The sequence below is a fragment of the Leucopleurus acutus genome (assembly GCF_964270905.1).
Source record: "Leucopleurus acutus genome assembly, chromosome: 1".
Classification (NCBI taxonomy): domain Eukaryota; kingdom Metazoa; phylum Chordata; class Mammalia; order Artiodactyla; family Delphinidae; genus Leucopleurus; species Leucopleurus acutus.
Genome location: NC_139142.1, coordinates 20,495,132 through 20,513,526, shown reverse-complemented (window position 1 = coordinate 20,513,526; position 18,395 = coordinate 20,495,132).

Below are 18,395 nucleotides of genomic sequence, written 5' to 3'. Positions count from 1 at the left end.
ATGTAAAAGAATTACTTTTCAAGCACTCAAGCTGTCTCATCATTCCATTACTGTCTACCTGCATTTCTGTTGTGGCTTCCTCTGAAAGTAGGAATTTAATCTGTTCACTTTTGCACAACTGCCCTGTAAGTTAAAATAACTTGCATTAAGTCATTTCAAGTCTCCTTAATTTCCTATGAGAGTAAATATGACTTTTTCAATCTTGATGAGTAATATGAGACATAGCTTACAGCCAGTAAATTCTAGAGTAATATTCCTATCTCCTTTGATTTATATTTTAGTTTTTTTAATAATACACTCTAGCAACCTGTGTGACATTTTCATTACTGCCTACATGCTTGGGGTTAAAGATGAAGCTTGAATGCTACATAATGCCTTTGGAAAAAGAATGTATATACTTTGATTCTCAATTTTAGGTTCATTTTCAAAAAATATTATTTCAGAAGGTTCTGAACAATAGTTCTTTCTCCTCCAAACAGTAAGAATGTACATGTACATGAAATGACTGTTAGAAAATACTTATCAGTGACACATAGCAAAATTGAATTATTTGGGTAATTTTGCAGCAATTTTACCAACTCACTTTCTGAGTAGAATTATTTTCATGTGACTTTTCTGAGGTGTGTATATGTATAATTTTTTACCTCCAAAGAATTTATCTTCTATTTGGGGGTAGTGATCACCTACTGTGTTATGGGGAAACTGTCTGTTTTGCAAGGTAGGTTAAAAAAAAATGCTTTCCATATTCCCTAGGGTCTTTGTGAGGTGGATTTGTTTCAAATATGCCCACCTGGATTCTAATTCCTATTTCACAGGGTTGTGAATTCCTACAGGGAAAGGATTAAGTTTTATTTTGCATTCTTAGTCCCTAACCGTAGTTCTCATTTTCCATGTCTGTCTTTCCAGAAGTTAATCAACAGAACAATATTAACTAATTGTCAAATGCTATACTTGGAGCAATGGGAGATAGTAAATAAATGAAACTCAGTCTATCATTTTCAAAAGCTTGAATCATGTTTGAAGAGGAGAAAAGCCTTAGAGTAAGACATAATTGGCTAAGATACAGTGTAATGTAGCTCATATAATGTAAGAGCTAGAGAAACTTAAACACAAGAAAGGAAATGTCATTACAAATGGTTAGAAAAATTCTCTGGGAAAGTTGAATTTTCTTAAATTGCTATTTGACTCCACTTTTGGTTTTTATCCATACTTTTGCTGATATAGGCATAATCTGCAAACAGTTTTGACTTTTTCTTGTATAATTTATAACAAATGTATTCAGCATCACAAGAGCTCTCTGGCGGCATCTTTTTATGTCAAGGGAAAAGTGCTATAAACGGTGTGATTGTGATCACTGATTGGCAGTAAAGCATCTGAAATTACCATGTTTATATTGCTGAGAAGTGTCACCTGTTAACTTGGGCCTGATGTTGATATTCTTGGGATGTCTCCTTGCACAAGGCAGGTTTTCTCACCTTGTTCTACACTCTTTTGGTGCTACTCACATGACAAAGTTTCCAGTAATCTGAAAAGAAGAGCTGGGGCAGGGGCTTTAAGTATAAATCAGAGCATGTGGGTCTGGATGAGAATTTTATACTCATATAAAAGTCTTTTTCCCCTCAATTTCCCAAGGCTTAAACGCTTAGGGTGTGTGTGTGTGTGTGTGTGTGTGTGTGTGTGTGTGTGTGTGTGTGTTTAAGTAGAATGAATAGCTTTTCTCAGTCTAGTTAGCATTTGTGGTCTTTTCCCTTAGATTTTCAGAACCCCTGTGAATTAGAAAATTAACTCATATATCAATATTTTGCCTTAAGAATTAAACCTCAGAAACTCAAAATTTCTTCCCTCCAACCCTTAAATAACAGTTGTCCCTTTGCACTACTTCTGTATTATTAGGATAATTGCCCCAATCAAAAGGCACTCTGGGCAGTATCTCTTGTATAATCATTTAATGCTGACTGAAAAGCAATTGTGTCCTCTCAGATTGATTTTATTTAAATCTCAAAATAATGTTTAAATATCCCTTTGAGTAACTGTTTACATGCAGTTTCTAGATAAGATTCTAAACAAAAAGTTGGACCTTCTGATCCAGGTATCAGTACTTGTGTTAACTCACTGAGGATGGGATATATGACAGGTAGAAAGAATCAGGCAGGACAACCCTCAAATCCTAGTGCCACCTTTTCAGTTTCATATCTAGGTTGAGTCACTTAACCATGCTGAGCCTCAGTTTTCTCATCTGAGAAAAACTGGCAATAATAACTCCCTTGGAAAATTGCTCCTGTTGAGAAGTGATGGAATGTAAAGAGCCTTAAGTCCTTCTGGTACTATTCAAACTCACAAAGAGCAGCCCTTAGTATCAAAGCAGGAAAATGCCATAAGTGGTTTCATGACTGTGGGACTCCCAAAGGTCAACATTATAATGATTGGGGATACAGTTGCCCCTCGGTATATGGGGGGGATTGTTTCCAAGGCACATGCAGACCACAAATCCATGGATGCTAGAGTCTGTTATATAAAATGGCATAGTACACTGGGCCCTCCGTCTCTGCGGGTTCCACATTCACAGATACAGAGGGCAGACTGTGATGAAAAAGAGTTTACAGGGATTGGGGAAAAGGTAAAAGGTTAAATGTCTGGAAGAGCAGGAATAGATGTTTTCTTTAGCAGCTATGGGAGATGCATGTGCATTTGATACCACGTATGCTGGGACCTTGGTCATTGTCTTTCTGTATTCCTTAGGAGGAAGAGGAAGCCAGGTTATGGTCCCTGACATAAACTGACAGGTGCAAGAGATTGAAGAACTATATCTGGATTCTTAATTTTACTAGGCTTCTGTGTCATGCTTGACATTATGGGAATATTTTCAGTAGTTGGAAACCCTGTTGATGATCATTAGAATTTTACAGTAAGAACATTTTTTTTCCTGAGTGGAAGATTTACTTAAAAGATTGAATGTTCATTTTTTCAATATGAGGTATAAATATGCTGGGATTTTATCTTCTACCTAGGTGTACCATGCAGCCCTTTCCTTCCTTAATAGCTAGTAAGGTATCCCCTGCTGTACATCCCTTTTTCAGATTCCAGGGAAGTTTCCCATCTCTTTGCTATATCTCAAAATCCTTTTCTTGCCCAGGACACCTAAAGTAAACTCTTTACTGAGTTTAGACTTCTATCAGAGCAGGAGACTCTAGCAGCATCTGCTCCCTGCCTTGTATGATCTGAGTCAGGGTATTGCAATGGGCCTGGCTACCTTCTTAGAACATGGGTGTTCTAGTGTGTGAAGAGGTGTGTCGTGTGTATGTGTGTGTTTTGTGTCATGTGTTGGGAGAGAAAAGAAATATAGATGGAATAGACTCAATATCTCAAATTATCATGCTATAACTGGATTGAACGGCTTTTAATTTTTTAAATTCACTATACCCCAATCTTGTTGAGTTCCAAGTAAAACACTGAGATAGATTAAAAATTGTATTTGAATTATATCATGATTCATTTTATTGTCATTAATGCAGATATCAGAGGACCCCTTGGTCCCTTTATCAGAGATTAGTTTTTAGTGAAAGAAGCCTGGTGCCATTTAGACTTTTATTATAAAGAGGGAAAATAAGTCTGGACTCTAGTGTCCTCAAGCAAAGGAAAGATTAAATCTTAGCAAAAATCATGTGAGTGTGATATTTTAAAGGCATCAGACAGCAGGTATAAAGAAACTTACTTACAACGGCAATCACATTTTATCCGATAAAAGCACTTAGAGACAGCAGGTTATACCCATACAGGTGGTATGGATTTTGCACATTAGCTAGAAGTTCAGGTCGCTATGATTTCACAAACCAAACAAAAGAAAACAGTGTTAATAGATGTGCTTCTCAGTGTTTAGACCATTCTGTTCCTGCTGTATTCCTTACAGAGTCCTCTTTTATTTCATTTATTTATTTATTTTAAAAGATAAGGTGATTTTTGTTCATGGGGATTCAACTGCCTGATTTCCAAAGAGTAGCATAAAAACTGTGATTGTAAAAGCAAGACTGCAGGGTGGAATGGGCATGGTTAAATTAAAAAAGAAGATGCTATTTGATCCCAGTAAAATTTATCCATTGAACTGGCAGTTGAGAGTGTTATAAATAGAATGTTTCTAATTAAGGGAAAATAGGGTTGAGCTGATTGGAATAAACATTTGGCTACCATGGTACATGGAAATTGACAGTATATTCTTTGCCATATCCTTGGTCTATTTCAGAAGTCACAGCTATATGTTTCTTTTTTTTTTTTTTTTTACAAGCTATATGTTTCTAACCTGCCACCTTAGATATGGTAAAGTTTCTTATACAATGTCTTGAATATTAGCAATGTCTTATAGAACAGCACCATGGTCAGCTAAGACCAAGTGTATTAGCAAAACTGTATGGATGCAGCAGTGTTGGGTAATCAACTGGCTGCAGAAAGCTGAAAAAGGTATTCAGGATGTGATGAGTTCCAAACGTTGTGTCCTTGGATCATTGACTCAGCTCAGCTCAGCTTCCACATGGCCTGCAAGCAACACAGACCAGTCATTCCAAATGCTTAGTCTTTCATGCAGGCTGATAGTACTATCACAGCAAGAACTGATTTCTTAAAAACATCTGCCTTTGTAGGGTCCTCAGCCACCAGTTCAGGAAAAGCAGGCCATCCTAATCTCAGTCTTCTTGCTTTTCAGTTTTGTGGAATGACCAGAAGTCAAAACATGAGACCTTGCTAAGTAGTAAATTAAGCAACCACATTAATGTCTAAAAGAACCTAAAAACTAGACTATTACCAAGTCTGTATGTGTGATTTTGTTCCCTTACCTCTGAAGCTGTTTCTATTCTTCTTTGCTAGTGCACTGTTATTGTGAAATTGCACACACATCAGCAACCCAAACAAAAATGGGTGGCTCATTGATCCCAGAATAGTCACCCAAGTCAAGAAATTACAGTTTAATACCCTAGAAGGCTATTTTGTGTCCCTTTTGCAGTCTCTTCTATCTCCCCTTTCTAAAAATAACCATTACATGTCATTAATTGTGACTACTTTCTTCTTTTGCTTCTCATTTAACCACCTAAAAACACATCCCTAGATACTAAAACTTCGTTTTACTTGTTCTTGAACTTTGTTTAAATGGAACCATATCATATGTGTGGTGTTGTAATTGACTCTTTCATTCATTTTGTTTGTGAAATTAATCCATGTTTCACTAAATACATCTCATTTTCATTGATTCAGTATTCCACCATATGACTCTCACAATTAGGTATCTTTTGTTAATAGACATCTAAATAGTTAATCATCTCCAGTTTGGAACTTGTATTCGAGTTCACCATAGAAACAGAAACAATAAGGGGTGTGTGTGTGTGTGTGTGTTTATACACACAATCATATATTTGTGTATACATACATATGTATACATGTGTGTACACTTGTATATATGTGTGTGTATGTATATATGAGATTTTAAGGAATTAGTCCATGTGACTTTGGGAGCTCATAAGTCCAAAGTCTGCAGGGCAGACCCGGCAAGACTTGACCTTACAGTCTTGAGTCTGAATGTGGTCTGGAGGTAGAATTACTTCCTTTTAGAGGATCTCTAAATTTTCTCTAAAGGCCTTCAATTGGCTAGATGAGGATTACCCATATTATGGAGGGTAATATGCTTTACTCAGTCTGTTGATTTAAATGTTAGTCTCATTTGAAATACCTTCACAGCAACATCTAGACTGGTGTTTCACCAAAGATTATGTACTTGGCCTAACCAAACTGACATAGAGAATTAACCATCACAGGACTATTAGGGAAAATGCTGGTATGTATATTATTGCATGTGTTTTGAGGAACATAGTTATGTTTTCTTCATGAATAATATGTAGGAATAAAACTTTCCCAAAGTTTAGTACCAATTTCCATCCAGCACTGCATAAGAGGTCTTAGTGCTCTGTATTCTCTTAACTATCCAAATTCCTCAGCTATTTTTATATTAGCTTTTACCTCTGACTTGTTTGTCTTTAAAAATTTTGGATACAAGTCCTATATCAGTCTACATGTTGAAAGTAAGTTTTCTACCACACTCTGGTTTGCACTTTAAGGTTTTTATGGTACCTTTTGATGAATAAAACTTAATTTCAACATAGTCAAACTTATCTATCTGTTCTTTAATGCTTAATGCTTTTGTTCTGATTGAGAGTACATGACAGTGGTTATTATGTTGCATATCATATATCATGAAGCATATTGTATATTAAATATTACGTGTATACTTACACCTTTCAGGGGGTATAGTTTTTTGACTTTCACATATAGGTTTGCATCTACTTTCAGCCGACTATTTTTTGTGTGTGTTATGTGAAATAGATCAATTTTCATCTTTCCCCATGTGGATATTCATTTATTCCAGAACCACTATTATTAGATTGTTCTCTCATCAACTGTATCATGGAGTACCATGTTATTCTTAAATCAAATATCTATATATGAATTAGTCTGTATTGAGTTTTCATCCCTTTGGTCTACTTCTGTTCTTGCACCAAATATCATGCCATTACTATGCTTTATAATACATCTATAGTTGGTTTTTGTTTAAAATGTGAGATAGGAATTTCATTTTTTTCTATATGGTTAACCATCTCAACTGTAACTATTTGTTGAATGGTCCAAAACTTCTACAGTAATCTAAAATATCAATTTTGTAATTCAAGTGTTTATATAGAATATGAATCTATTTGTATATTCTGTATTCCACTTCATTGGTCAGTGTTTTTATTGTTCACAGTGTGGAAATTACGGCAGTTTAATAAGAATATAGACTTGATATCTGGAACAGCAAGACTCTACTCTAATTTAATACTTTTTTCTTAGATTTTTTTTTTTACGTCCAAATAAATTTTAGTATAATTTGTTACGTAGCCCCTCAGGAAAGAAAAATCCTGTTAAGATTTTGTTTATAATAACATTGACTCTGTAGGTAACTTGGAGAGGTTTGACATCTTTCCAGTATTGTTTCATACTAATTAACATGGTACACTACCTATTTGTTTAGGGGTTCTTTTATGTTCTTTCAATGTATGGAGTATATTACTGTTTTTATTTAGTCATTATGTTTCTTCAAAAATTTTTCTCCATCAATATCATATATATTTTATTGGATTTTTTCCTAAACACCTTATATAACTTTGTTTCTTTTGTTTTACCTTTGTGATGGTGGTGAGGTTATTTGTTTGTTGCTAATATACAAAAATGCAACTGACTTTTGGTATTAATGTTATGTGATTTTCTTGTAATCTCATTAATTTCTCAATTTGCCTGTAGTTCTTTGGGGAATTCTTTATCATCTACGAAAGTGTTTTTTTTTTTTCCTTCTAATCCTTTTAAAAATTTGTTTGGCTTTCAGTTTTTCCTTTATTAAGGTATAGTTGCTATACAATATTATATGTTTCAGTTGTACAACACAGTGATTCACAATTTTTAAAGATTATATTCCATTTATAGTTACTATAAAATATTGGCTATATTTCCTGTGTTGTACAGTATATCCTTGTAGCTTACTTATTTTATACATAGTAGTTTGTACCTCTTAATCCCTAACCCCATCTTGCTCCTCCCCACTTTCCACTCCCCACTGGTAACCACTAGTTTGTTTTCTATACCTGTGAGTCTGCTTCTTTTTGTTATATTCACTAGTTTTATTTTTTTAGATTCCACATGTAAGTATATTTGAAATGTTGAACTTTAGGTATTCTTTTGTAAACATCATAAAACTGGTTTTTTTCCATCCAGTATGACATTTACTATCTTTTATTGGCCAGTCTTGTCCATTTATATTTACTGATTATTAGGCTTTTGAACTTTGTGTGTGTGTGTGTGTGTGTGTGTGTTATATTTCTTCAAGGGCAAAAAAATATGAGAAAATAAACTTAGGTCATACATCAGCAATTCTATGTGTATGTATCTTACCCACTAGGTGGAAGTTGCTAAGGGATGGACAAATGATTGTAATCACCTTCCTAGTACTTGACCCTGTCTTCCACTGTGCCCCTTAGTGCTGAATTTTGCCCATGCTTATGATTAACAAATATTTATGGATGTTAATTATATTTGAACATATAATCTTATTTCTTATAGCTTCCTTCCTTTCAGGACTAACTAGACTTTTGTTGTTTTTCTTGCTTTACTTGCTGAAGTCTGTGTATTTTTAGTTATCTCAAAATCATGTTGCTGCTGACAATTACCTGAAATAATTATCTACAGTTTTGAGACTCTCTCCCTGCTGATGTTGGGTTTCTGCTCATCTTGCAATGCTTTTATCTCCTGAAGATTTTGTTTTTCTTTTTGCTTTGGCTCTTTTACTTCCTTCCTTTCCCCATCTATTCTTCCTCTATTTCTTTATATCAAAACCATTTCCGCTAAAAAAAAAAAGTACATACTTTACATAGAAAACATGAAAAATATGTTTAAGAAGTTGAAATAAATGTAATCATCTCAAATTGGTTGGGCAAGGTGATGAATTATTGGTTAAAGGTTTTGGATCACCATATATATATACACATATATTTATATATAGTATATATATTTATATATATATACATATAAATTGTCATAGGTCAGTAGCCATCTGCAATAGCTATAAGATCTATTCTAACAGTTATACCCTATGGAAATGTCTGCTTTTCCAAGTCAGCATCTCAGCATATGTGGATTAGTGGTTCATGAAAAGTAGGGATATAGAAAAGCAAATTAAAAAATAATGGATGAACAAAATATTATTTCCACCTTGAGATTCATTTGGGATGTTTACATATTCATCTCTGTAAATCATGAAACTTTGAGATTTTTGCCCTGTTTTTCACAGTTGGGCACCACCTTAAATATACTTAGGTTCAAAAGATAATTCACATTTGAATCTAGAGAGATGCTGAGAAGAGTCATAAAATAGATGAACTCAATACATTAAAATTTCTTAATCAGAGAATAAAATACCTAATACCTGGAATACTTACCATGTGCTAGGTATTGTTCTAAGTATTTTGTGTATAGTAATTTATTTAAACTTCACTACCACACCAAAAGATAAGTACACTATATTTTGAAGGAGATTAACTTTCTTGAGGTTACACAACAGTTATTCTTTCGAATCCATCTAATTTGGCTCCAGAATCTAGTATCTTAACTGTTACACTCTACTTCTTCAGAGTAAGTAGTAGTGGAGGTCCCAGGGAGTCAAAGTTCTGTTGTCTCGTCCAAAGAACATTTCTTATGCTCTCTAAAGAATAGACAGATTAGCATATATTTACCATTTAACTGCTATGTGTATTGTATGTATTTTACATGAGACTGGAATAATTTGGATGTTCAATTAATATGTTCTTTTTGATTCCTTTATGTGCCAGTTGCAGTTATTTAGAGTAGGATTTGGCCTTAATTTTTTTTTTTTCAAATATAAGATTCTTGTCAAAGTTCCAAACTTTGTGTGTTTACTGCTTGCCAACATTATTTTATGGAGTTAGAACTGGATCTTGTGTCAGTTCCACTGAGATAAATGTGTCATGACTTTCTCTACTCCACTATGGTTAAGTCCAACCATATGCAGCTTTAAAATGTTTTTGGCTTTGATATCCTCATATCCAAACGCATTTTGAGATGTGCAATGTAACAGGAATGGTATGGCACCTAATTAGTAATGAGTATACTATACAGAATAGGATATTGGTTAAGGGCAGACTACAAAGGCATAGCTACCTGAATTCAAGTTCAAGCTTTCTTTCAGCTATATGACCTTGAGCAATCTATATATTTTCTGTTCCTTTGTTTTCTCATTGATAAAATGTGAGTGATGATACTATTAATTTTAAACACATCTTAGTTGTTACAAGAATTAAGTGAATTAACATGTATAAAACGAATCCTGTCTTTTTTAGCATTAAAGTGCCATATAAGTGATAACTTGTATTAATAATCAACCATTTTCTTGAGTTAGAACAACTTAGCTCTCATTGAAATATATGCATACAAATGTATAAACTAATAATTACTATAAAAAAGTAATTGTGCTATATAGAAGGTATAACACAAAAACTTGAACGATGTCAGGGACACAAGTAAGAGTTCAAAGATATGACATGTAAAATAAGAATGATGGATGGACAGATGGCAGTATGTCCAAGTGGAAGGAATGGCACTAGCAAAGGTCCTATGAAGAAGGAAGCATGGCCTGTTCAGAGAATGGAAAGAAGCCCCGTGTAGCTTGAATTTAAGAGAGAAGCAGAAATAGTAAGAAATAATTCCTGAGAGTTAATCAGAGGTCATGCAGGGTCATGTAGATCATGCTATAAATGTGGTCTTTATTTTCATAACAAGGTTTATCCATGCAGTAGGTAGCTGAATTCATCATGGATTATTATGGCCTGTAGTTTCTGTTACTATTTCCCAGTCATACTTGGCCGATTCCCATAAATCAAATCACTGCATTTTTCCCTGATGGCTTTAGGTTTCTTCCTTTTGTTTGTTCTTCCCTATTAGAGACTGAATTGTGCCATCTTCCTCCCCCCACCCAAATTTTTGCTGAAACCCTAACTCGTACTGCCTTAGAATACAATTGTATTTAGAGATAGGGACTTAAGAGATAATTAGCATCATTTTAGCTTAATCATTAGGGCCCACCCTAATGATTATCTGACTGGTGTCCTTATAAGAAGAGGAGATCAGGACATACAAAGAAACAACAGGGATATAAGTGCACAGAGGGAAGGCCAGGGGAGGACACAGTGAGAAGATGGCCATTGGCAAGCCAAGGAGAGAAGCCTCAGGAGGAACCAGCTCTGTCAACACCTTGATCTTGGACTTCCAGCCCCCAGAACCATGAGAAAGCAAATCTCTGTTGGTAAATCACCCAGTCTGTGATATTTTGTTATAGCAGCCCTAGCAGACTAATACTCTTCCCTCTCCTTTTTTCTTTTTTTTTTTTAAATTTAAGCCTACAGTCTTACAACTGGGGATTATCATGACAAACCATTTGCTATTGGAGAGATAATGAGTTGTTATTTAAAAGACACTCTAACATGCCATTTCCTGGATGCTGTTGATTACAGTTAAAACAAATTCAGTTAGGGAAACATCGAATATGGGATCATGTTTTGTGACTATCATTCTGGTAAAGCTCTCCTATTGAAGCCATGTCAGGACTTAAGGCCTAATAGTTGTACCATCCAGAGCCCTGCAGTTGGTTCCCTGGGATGGTTCTAATAATTTCTAGCATGATTCCTTCAATAATTAATGCTTCAGTTATTTTAAATGTCTTAATACAAAAAAGCTCACATGTGGTGTCAGATCTCCAAGTTATAACACAAAATGGATGTTTTGCAGTAATTTACACAGAATTAATTCTATCCTAGAGTTCTAATAAAAATTAGAAGCCATTTAAAGCCGGAGCTCTGGTGGTTACGTGTCTCTAGACTCCCTCTATGGAACCATTTCCTTGTACATCTTTGTAGTCCATTTGTATTCTATACACATTTGGTCTCTTGATGGCTTTGATGGTTCTTAATTGCATTTCTCATAGGCAACCCCAGTGATAGTTTTCTTTCAACTAATAACTAGTAGTGATGTGCCATCATGCACACACACAAAACCTAGTCTCAATTTAATTATTAACAGTAATATCTTTCTAGCTTCTTCCAAGAAAACGAAAGCACATCGCTTGATTAATAGAACATTCCAGTAAATGAAATATAATTTTATTTGGTCAAGTTTGTCTCCTAAATTTTCAGTTCTTATTTATGGATTCTGAATCTCAGGTGCCAAGTACTGAGTTAACACACTCTTCAGTTTCTAGAGTTCTAGTATTGATTTCTCAAAGAACTTCTGCATTTTAAGTGTTTTAATTATTCTTCCCATTTGTTACTCTCATTCAACTTCCCTCTTAGGAAGTGTTCCAAAGTAATTTAAAATTTTTTTTAATTCCCAGACTTATTGAGGTGTAATTGACATAATATTGCATAAGTTTAATATATACAATGTAGTGATTTTTATATATGTATATATTGCAAAATGATTACCACAATAAATTACCTCACATAATTACAACTTTTTGTGTGTATGGTAAGGACTTAATCTATTCTCTCAGCAACTTTCAAATATACATTGCAGTATTATTAACTAGAGTTGCCATGTTGTACATTACAGCCTCAAAACTTATTCATCTAGTAACTGTTAAGTTTGTATCCTTTAACAATCTTCACCCGTTCTCCCCCAACCCCCAGTCCTTGGAAACTACGTCTGTTCTGTTTGTATTTTATTTGTTTTTGTTCTCCTACACGTCTTTTGCTTGTGTATAATTGCTATGTGCTCTATTTTTTTCAAAATACCAAGTTTTGTAGGACAGTTTCCTTTTTTTAAATGGATAAAATTGTTTATAAGCCCTCATTTGAAAACAAACAGAGCAATGGTATGTTATCCTCATTACTTAACTAGTCTTACCTCCAATTAAGCAAGTAATGCTACATATGTATTAGTGGGTATGTAATTTAATATGTCAGTAGCTGAGAAATGCTCTCTGTATGGAACACCAGGTCTCCAGGGCCCACTGGAAAATCCATTATGAAAGGGAAACATATTTCTGTTTAAGAGGGAAAATACGACTGAAAAAGACAAAGGATGGCAAAGGCCAATTGAACTACTGTAAAAGTTACTTCCTTTTTAAGCAGCTGGATGAATTTGGCCATGCATATGCTTCTAGTGCAGAATAGACCAGGTAAGCATTAGCTAAGATTCAGTCTATGGCTTCACAGAAGATAATAAGTAGCAACAGGGCAGCCAGAGTAACCTGAGAGTAGGGATCACTGTCTGCAGAAAAAGGGTATACGCGTGTTAGGCTAATAGAAATGAACACCTGACTATTTCTGCTATTCAGAAAATGCAAGGAAATGGGGAAGCAAAGCACAGAAGGAATATACCTCAAATCTTTTCCAGCTGCCTAGAAAAAGAAAGCAATGGTCCATGGTACAGATGAGGTGATTTGGCTCTGTTAATTAAAATTGTCCAATGTATTTTTATGAACTCAGTTCACTAATGATATGAATATTATATATTTATGTAGTTTTTCTGTTGCTTAAAGCTATTAGTTTTGTGATAAGAGTATTGCCCTGATTTCAGATATTCCAAGAAGAGCTGGAAAGAGTGAAGAGAAAGAGACAAACTCCAAGAAGTCTTTCTTTAAATGGATTATCTGGGGAAATTAGTGTCCAAACGCTTGATGCACTCATAGACAATTTGGTGAATCTCTGTTGTGGTTCAGTGTGTTTGACTAGAGCAGGAGTAGGCAAACTGCAGTGTATGGGTTAAATTTGGCCTGCTGCCTATTTTTGTAAATTTAGTTTTGTTGGAATACAGTAACATTCATTTGTTTATATCTGATTTACAGCTGCTTTTGTGATATAACCGCAGCGGCTGAGTAGTTGTGAAAGAGACCATTTGGCTCTCACAGCCTAAAAATATTATCTGGCCGTTTACAGTTTGACAACCCTTTGACTAGATAATACCAACAGGTGAAGTTTCAAAAGTGAGTGTGAACCTATGAGAAGATGATTGGATGGAGAAACATTGAAAGGAGGTTACACTTAGTGTCATACTGTGAGCGAGTATTTATAAACCAGAGAAAATAAAAGTAGACTGATGGTCTTGGTGAATGAAAATAATCAAACATAGATCTCCACACTAGAGGTAATCTGAAGACAGCAAACTTGAATCCTATAGCTTTCATGCATGGTTTGGTAGCCATGTCTAGGCTTCATAATTTGGTTATTGAAATGACAAGACTTGAATGAGTTTATAGGTACTTTGTTCCAAGTACAACTTCATAATTTTAGGGGCTAGGAATAGAGGCATAACATTAATGTACAGATCAGTTTATTTGCTAGAAGAAAGCTGCAGATGAGCCCTTCACATTCACTTTTTTTGTACATGTCACACGCTCTGGTAAGTAATTATTTACAAAGGGGAAAATGACATAGTTCTTCTGGTGAAAGGGGGCATGCTCAGTTTGGGGTGGAAGTTTAGTCTGAGAAATAGTCTTCTAGAAAGTCATCAATATTTTCACAGAAAAGGGTTTTTTGTTTTTTAAAGCATTTGGAGATTTTTGTGAATTCTGAGTTTGTAATGTTTCTTTGACCAGAATCTCTAGGTCAGAACCTTAGCTTGTTTCAAACACGGACTGCTTTTCAGTTTGAGGCCCTGTAAAAAGAAGTTTACGTGACTCCCAATATGTAAAGTCTAAACATAAGCCTGAATGTAAGAGTGTCAGTAACATGTATTAACTGCCCTCATGTGGCTGGGACCATGAGTATAACTAAGGAGGATGCTGATGACTAGTTCTACATTTATTTCAGTTAAGGATAAAACTTTAAAAGAAAAACAAACAAAAAAGCCTCTTCCTTAAAGTGAAGTTGATAGACCCTTATTAAGACATCAAATGTAAAATCTAAAGTTATACATTGATTTGTTTAATATTTTACAGTGGCAGTTTTTAAAGGAGAGTGTAGATGAAGTATAATATTTTGAGAAGGAAGGAATCCAAGTGAATATTACATTATTATATGTGTTTGTGAACTAACCTTGGAAAATGATTCCAATGTTAAAGGCAAAATTTCCTGAAAATGCCTCAAATCTAATTAGAAACCTCAGATTATAACTGGCAACCTCGAAGTTAAGGAAAACCTTGCTAAACCACAGGAAACCTCTTGTTGAAATGTTCACGATAATATATTATGTGATAATCCTGTGAAATTTCTAATTTGAGCTTAAATTTATGGCCATGTGACAGGTATCTTGGGTAAGTTTATAGCATGAACTAGAAATTTGTGTAATGCTGTTATTTTGAATGAAGGGAGCACTACTTAAAAATTATTGAAAATGTTTAACATTTAAACACAATCATAAATTTTTTTTTTTAGAATTTTAAAAAATTTATTTTATTTTTGGCTGTGTTGGATCTTCGTTGCTGTGCGCGGGCTTTCTCTAGTTGCAGCAAGCAGGGGCTACTCTTTGCTGTGGTGCGGGGGCTTCTCGTGGTGGCTTCTCTAGTTGAGGAGCACTGGCTCTAGGTGCGCAGGCTTCAGTAGTTGTGGCACGCAGGCTCAGTAGTTGTGGCTCGCGGGCTCTAGAGCGCAGTCTCAGCAGTTGTGGTGCACGGGCTTAGTTGCTCTGCGGCATGTGGGATCTTCCCAGACCAGTGCTCGAACCTGTGTCCCCTGCATCGGCAGGCGGATTCTTAACCACCACGCCACCAGAGAAGCCCCCATAAATATTTTTTATAAATTCATTACTGTAAAAGTTGGAGAGAACCAATTAAATAGGACTGGAGGGATGATGGTCTCCTGTTTCTGCTTTTGACATTGGTAATGGGTATAAAGAATGCTAGACACATATGAACCAAGGTCAGTATCATGGAGTGAGGAAGCTTTTTTTCAGCCATGATTGCTGTAGTTCAATACTCACCAAGGAAGCTGTGCTTGGCAGTGAGAACTGGCCTCACTAAATTTAAACTAATGAAACCTACACCCCAGTCCAACTCTAATTAGATTGATCATATCCATGGGGATATCCTGCATTGTTCATGTTTAGCACCCTGGGGCAGCCTAACACCACAGATTAAACTCTGACACTTTGGCAACATTTGGGACATAGAAGCAACAGTCACATTGAGTTTCAGGAGTAGTACTTTTTTTTTCCATTAGCAATTCTTAATTTTCAAACAAAAGCCATTCTTCATCCAGAAAAATACTAGTGTGTGGTTCTGTCCAAGATCTCCTTTATTGCTCTCTAATATCCCATAATCCTCAGTAACAGTTTTAGCCATAACGGAGCACCCGTGTTCATTTATGCAGTGCTAACTCCTGTGGTCCTAGGCTACATGGTGTTCCAAGGATTCGTATTTAAAATAAACATCTCAGTGAATCTACCCTCCCCTCCCCATGCTTTGTTTCCTTGTGGTTTTTTATATAAGCAGCTTCATAAACATTGAGTTGCCAAAAAAAAATTTTTTAAAGCAAGTTGATAATGCTGTGGAATGAACTTTCAATATCTCTATCACAGACAAGTTATCAAGGGCTGTTAATAACTCATTCCTATATCTTTAAAAGAAAAAATAACCTACCTAGATGGGAAAAAACTGCATTAAAGCTTTTCTGAGGAAAAATTTTAAAGTTCATAATAAAACCTATGTTGACGGCTTGGGATTTTTCTTTGCATATGTGTACATATTGACTTTCATGGTTTATGGTATCAGACAAGGGCTTGATTCCCAGAGAAAGCTTTGTGGTGTCTTGGGCAAGATACTGAACTTTTCTCAGTCTGTTTTCCCATTTATAAAGTTGGGACACTGTGAGACTTAAATGAGATAATGTACATGCAACAGGAATGTGATGAGGAAGTTTTCAGAAGTAGGTGCTGGAGGGCCGTAGGTGAAAATATCCTTCCTGATTTTGAAATCCAGGGAAAATTTCTCAGAAATGGTGTTAGAAGACAGAAACCAGGAAGATTCACTGATCAGTCTTCTCTTTTTAGGAATAATACTGTAAATGTACAGAGATGATTCAGAGGAGGACCACACAAAATTGAGCAAACATTACAGAAAAGAGAGCCAGACATTGTGCCTGGAAGAGCTAGAGGTAGAAAAAGCAAACTCAGAATTGACTGAAATGTACTGGAAGCAGGACATGTATTAGAGACTCAATGACTCTGGGCTAGAAATACTATCAACAGTGTTAAGGACATATACAAAATGAATGCTTTGTGTGTTTCTCTTTCCATAACAAATTGTCTTTTTTAACATTGTATTGTTCAATATTTCATTAGATTGTATTTTGAAAGCAAGCTTGCAAGTGGAGAAATACTGTCTATACTCTGGCCTACTTCTCCTATTTGTGTGAGTGATAGCTTGTAATAATTAGGGTGTTAACTACACAAAGATTAGAACTGTGATGTATCATTATACACATGAACTCAAAATTCTCATAGGGTCTTGTAATCCTTTCCCAACTCTGGGCTGCATATCCATGAGGAGCGTTTCATCCCTTACAGTAGCACATGTGAAGTGTAAATTACGGATGAGCTTGAGCAAAACGCAACTCAAACCTACGCCTTCACTGTCTGTGATTTCATCCTGCTGCTGCCACATGCGTGCCCTCCGTATCCTGATCTTTTGTTGCTGTTGCTATTTTGTAAAATGTAAAAGCTATTGCAGAACTTATCATGAATTCAGTGACTCTAACCATTGGAAAAGACTCTCGGCCATATAGCTCAATATTTCAGTCAAAGAAAAGATTCCCAGCTTCTGAAGGATGCAAGAAAAGGGAGTTGTTGTTTTCTGCCATGCATGCCTGAAGTTCAGACTATTTCACTCCCTTATACTTCGATTTAATCTAACTGTTAGATGTCTCTCTGATTTAACAAAGTCCAAATCTATTTCTTTATTGCTACTACCTCAGTCCTCATTCTGTTCTCGGAAGCTACCCAGAAAAATTACAATGTCCTTCCTATGAAGGATTTAATAATTTTAAGAATCATCTCTTGATTCTGCCTCTAAATATGCTTTTACTTAGCTATAAATATGTGATTCCTCCTAACTTTCTTCTAACACATGTTCTTAGTGCTTGTTTTTTGAGTGAATAAATATGGAATGATTTAGATTCTCTGTCATCCTTTCCTTTCTTCTGGATTCCATACAATATTTTATTTTTATGTTTCTCTTCAAATACCATGCCCAGAATAAAATATTACGCCCCAGACATTTTCTGAACACTTTAGAGTAGAACAAAGTATTTCCTTGTTACAGAATTTGTACTCCCATTATTGTGACCTAAGATTTCATTAAGTCTGACTAGCATATCACACTGTTGCTGCATATTGAAATTAAATCCAACAACTCTTATCTATCCTTCTCTTACAACCCCGTTTAGTCATATCTCTCTCATCTTGTCTATGAGTAATTGGAACATTGTAGATGGTAGTTTTTTCTAATTTAATATTTGGGAAATATTCTGAAATTTATTAAAACATTATAGATATGTTCACTTTTGAGTGTAAAATTATTATATGACTAATTCTATTACCAGTCTCCCCCAGAAGGCACCCTACAAAAACTAGCACCTGGAAAACGCCCTATTTATTGTCACTGAAAGGCCTGTGGTGCCTTACTTTAGAGAGGATTAATGTCATGTCTGATCAAAGGAGCTATTTAAGCTAGAAATAATACCCTTGAGTTAAAGAACATTTAGTCTAATTTGTCCATCTCTTGTTAACCCGGAATTCATGGTCAGTGGGGATTAATAGTGCATCTTGCAATTCATTCTGCTTCATTCTTACCTGGTCTAACATCTCCTGCTGTGGTACACCGTAGA